The following is a 5000-nucleotide window of genomic DNA, read 5'->3' as shown; positions in this document are numbered from 1 at the left end:
GTCTTCACACCCAGCTCCTCTCTGCTTCTTGTTTTCATGTGAACGTTTGAGCAGATCTGCAGCCTGAGAGCAGAGACCTCTTTGTTTCTGAGTCATGAAGCATGATGAGTTCTGTCTTAAGAGTAAGAGAAGGCATGATGATCAGAGAGAGAGAGCTGTGCCTGACTCCATGCACGATATGAAGCCCTGATGAAGAGAGAGGAGTCTGAGCTCTCAGACGTCTCGTGTGTTTGTGAAGCTGTGTCATCCACACTCAGAGCTTGGAGTTTAATATGAGGGATGATGAAATGATGATGAAGTGACGTATTCATGTGACATACTCAGGTAAGTGTGACAGTCAACACTTCTCTGTCTGCGTCTCAGATGGATGTGAAATATATCTCCTGCTGTGGATGAGTGGAGCAGCTACCTGGTAGAGATAAGGTCCACAGGCGGGCTTGGACTCTGGGTTTGATTCCATCCTGTCACTCCCCCGCTCTCTCTCTCTCTCTCTCTCTCTCTCTCTCTCTCTCTCTCTCTCTCTCTCTGTCCTCCTCTCTGAATGAATAAATAACAAGATGTGTAACCGGACATGAACTTTCTAAACTCTGACGTTAAGTTTGGCACTTTAAAACCGGGCTATTTGTGGGTTTCACGTGACGCCATCTTTAGGACCGACCGTCAACACATGCTACCTGCTTTTCTCTGTATGGCGGAGCATTAGCGCCACCTAAAGGAGGAAAAAGGGGGTTAAAGATTAAAGTTGTAAAATTAAGATAATAGATGTGTAAACATATGAGGCGCAGGTGGCCTAGCGGTCTAAGCGCCCCACGTATAGAGGCCACAGTCCTCGTCACAGAGATCGCCTATTTGACTCCCGGCTGGTCGACCATTTGCTGCATGTCTTCTCCCGCCCTCTACTCCCCACACTTCCTGTCTCTCTTCAGATGTTCAGTCATGAAAGGCAAAAATACCCAGAAACATAATTTAAAAAAATAAAATGTCTGAACTTCTGAGTAAAGGAGTCAAATGTTTAATAATTTTAGTTTCTCCTGTCTTTTATTTTGAAGGGGAAGATCAGAGGAGCAGCTTCCTGCACTATAATAACGATCGTGGAGCGTCTTGTGAAGTTAAACTTTGCTAGTGGCGCTACGATGCTAAAGATGGCGGCAGGAACAAAAAGGTCATGTGACTGACTCGCTTTTGGAGCCGGTCTCTAGTGGACGTTTTAGGAACTGCAGTTTTGGGTGTCATTTCTCCTGAGCGTCACCTAAAGCGTGTCATCAGATTCCACCGCCACAGTTTCCTGGAGTCCATTAAACTTAAACTTTCCAGAGAGGCTCTGCTGTGCGGCGTGTGTGTGTGTGCGGTGTGTGTGTGTGTGGTGTGTGTGTGTGGTGTGTGTGTGTGCAGTGTGTGTGTGTGTGCGGTGTGTGTGTGGTTGTCAGCTGTGACCTGATGGGACTTTGTTAAGCAGGTTTGTTCTGCTCGGTAATGACTGTTTGGAGCGGCGCCAGTCGCAGCGCTGGAGCTTAGCGGGTGAGCCCGGGGCGAGTTAACACCAATCAATGCAGATAATGGGAACAGATAATACTCTAATCATTGTTCCTGGTGTTGTTGTTCAGTGTAGATCTGGATCCTGGTCTTGTTGTTCAGTGTAGATCTGGATCCTGGTGTTGTTCAGGGTAGATCTGGATCCTGGTGTTGTTGTTCAGGGTAGATCTGGATGCTGGTGTTGTTGTTCAGTGTAGATCTGGATCCTGGTGTTGTTGTTCAGGGTAGATCTGGATCCTGGTGTTGTTGTTCAGGGTAGATCTGGATCCTGGTCTTGTTGTTCAGGGTAGATCTGGATCCTGGTGTTGTTGTTTAGCGTAGATCTGGATCCTGGTGTTGAGAGTATAATGGATCTGGATCCTGGTGTCGAGAGTATAATGGATCTGGATGCTGGTGTTGAGAGTATAATGGATCTGGATGCTGGTGTTGAGAGTATAATGGATCTGGATCCTGGTTTTGAGAGTATAATGGATCTGGATGCTGGTGTTGTTGTTCAGAGTAGATCTGGATCCTGGTGTTGTTGTTCAGAGTAGATCTGGATCCTGGTGTTGAGAGTATAATGGATCTGGATCCTGGTGTTGAGAGTATAATGGATCTGGATCCTGGTTTTGAGAGTATAATGGATCTGGATCCGGGTTTTGAGAGTATAATGGATCTGGATCCTGGTGTTGCTGTTTAGCGTTGATCTGGATCCTGGTTTTGAGAGTATAATGGATCTGGATCCTGGTGTTGTTGTTTAGCGTTGATCTGGATGCTGGTGTTGAGAGTATAATGGATCTGGATGCTGGTTTTGAGAGTATAATGGATCTGGATGCTGGTGTTGAGAGTATAATGGGTCTGGATGCTGGTGTTGAGAGTATAATGGATCTGGATCCTGGTTTTGAGAGTATAATGGATCTGGATCTCACCATAAGAACATCATGTCTGAGTTTGTAGGAGATTAAATATTCTCTAAGCGTTCCTGACTCTGCTGAATCAGATCAAAGTTTAAGTGGAGGCCGGGATGTGAGGGACTCTGCTGCTCTTAAGCTCAGGCTGCAGGCTTCTTCCTGTCCGAGGGTAAAGTTTATGTTCAGTGTGTGTGTGTGTGTGTGTGTGTGTGTTAGAAGGTCAGTCAGGAGGCTTTATTCTGATTGGATCAGGGCTGGGATGTTGTGATTGGATGATGAAAAGCACGGAGTCCTCTGATTGGATGTTAGAGGACTGGAGCAGATCCCAGCGGTAATCTTCTTTGCAAAGAGGGTGATTCCCTGTAGCATCATATAAACATACACACATGTGTACTACACACACACACACACACACACACACACACACACACACACACACACACACACACACACACACACACACACACAGCAGCTGGCTGGCAATGGCCTGTCTCATTTGTCTCATCACACAGACTTACACATCTGCTCGTCCCGGTCTCAGCGACCTGTTTCAGAGACAGAAGAAATCCTCCTACAGCTCAGGGGTTCAGGTCCAGGTTTAGGTCAGACCTTTCCAGACCCTGAACCAAAACCCCAAAATCCCCTGATGGTGGATTTAAGGTCTGCTGTAGAGCTCAGGGAGCATTAGATAAAGAACATGAAGTCCAAGAATCTGTTCCTCTTTAAGCTCTGATATTTATTACAACAATCAGGAGATTCATTTTCACCTGATCATAAAAACAGTCAGGCTCCAGGTCTCCTGATATTTACACCAACATGAGCTTTATCTGCAGACACACGGCCGCACAGAGCGTCATCTAGTCTGTGTCGGTGTACGTGTACGCCATTTAGAGAAAACTGTGAGTGCTTAACTTCACCCTCTGACATTGTTTGTTAAAGTTTTATGAACACAACAAACTGAAAACCAAACTAAGATTGAGATCAACATTTAGAGGAAATAACAACAAATACAAAGAACACTTGACTTCATGTCTGATGGTAGCGTGAGCTGAATACCAGGTTTAACTGACCTGGATGATGTTACCTGTGTGAGCTGCTGTTCATAAACTGTCTTCAGAAAAGCAGGTTATGCAGGTCATATCACATTATATCATATTGAATCATATCTATCTGTGCCATAGAGAATCATATGGAAAGTATCCAAATGTATCCTATCACATCAAATCTAACGTAGCATATCGTGTTGAATTGAATCTAACATATCGTATCACATCTGTCATATTGTATTAAATCTAACATTTGGTGTCATATTGTATGGAATCTAACGTATCATGGAGAAACTAATATATCGTATCCTATTGAATCTAAAGTAACTTATTGTATCGAAACTTCAACTTAAATCAAATCTAACGTATCCTGTTGTATCGAATCTTACTCATCAAATCTTAGTTATTGTATTTATTTATTTATTTATTTATTATTTAAAAGGAGCATCCATATTAATGAACACTTCTGTAAATATGCCAGAGTTAGCCAAAAGGCTAGTTTACATCTGTAGTCCCTTACCAGATGTTAAAAAGGCTCCCTAAAAAGATGAAGATTCAACAAAGATAAAATAGAGTCAAATAAAATCAAATAAGAAGGTAGAGGAGAAACCAAAACACAAACAAACAAACAAACAAACAAACAAACAAGAGAAGAAAAGTAGAAATAGCACCACATGATTAAAAATGACTAAAAGCTCCATAAGGACATGATATGACCGTCTTTGAGAAAGTGTCCATGGACATCAAATACATGGAGCAAGACAACCAGGAAGCAGCAATGAGGAAATGTTAAAGCAGACACATGCAGACACAACAGGACAACAGTTAACAGTGCTGTACATATTGACATCAGGCGGTGACTAGCAATCATTGAACTAGCTGCATGCAGATCAAATGAGGCAACATATAGACTGAGCGACAGGTGAGCACAACGAATAGACAACACAAGCAACAGGAAGTTAAAAAACACAGGACAGATCCACAGATCATATTCCATCTAACGTTTCTAATGTATCAGAATGAGACAACATTTCAATAAAGTAATGAACTGTTGTCCTGATTGTGATGGAGTTCAGCAACAAACTGGACACTGCACACAGAAGACTCAGGAGACTCTGACGGCTTACATTGAAATAGTTTATGTAGAACTTGATCGAGGAGAAATAACATAACACTACACAGGCAGGAGAGTGCAGAGCAATGCCAAGTCAGTTCTGACAGACAAAACCCTTGGCATGGTATTTATCCCCCTCTGAAGACGACACTAAAGTTAGATAACCATGTTTGGACTATAGGAACACAACAATTCAGAAGAAGACCTGTGCTCTGGTTCTGGAGACAGGAAGTCGGCAAAGACAGGAGCAGGGGGAGAGACCTTGATTACTCCCCTGACACTATCTCACCCGTCACAGACGACATAGGAATCAAGTTACTCTAAACTTGACACTTAGACTGAAAGAATACAATAGTTAAACATCCTTACATACATATATAGAAGCTAATGAAAATCCACTGATCTGAGTCACAGATT

The 5000-nt window shown here is 43.1% G+C and overlaps 1 protein-coding gene across 1 annotated transcript in view; it reads left to right on the top strand.

The window, feature by feature from the left end:
- LOC117820350 (ras-associated and pleckstrin homology domains-containing protein 1-like) overlaps positions 1-5000 on the top strand; it is a 44796-nt gene that overhangs the window by 32292 nt on the left and 7504 nt on the right. The window lies entirely within an intron of this gene.

This window comes from Notolabrus celidotus, chromosome 10 (assembly GCF_009762535.1).
Source record: "Notolabrus celidotus isolate fNotCel1 chromosome 10, fNotCel1.pri, whole genome shotgun sequence".
Taxonomy (NCBI): Eukaryota; Metazoa; Chordata; class Actinopteri; order Labriformes; family Labridae; genus Notolabrus; species Notolabrus celidotus.
Note: the sequence above shows the minus strand (reverse complement) of the source record. Positions and strands in the feature narration are given on the sequence as shown.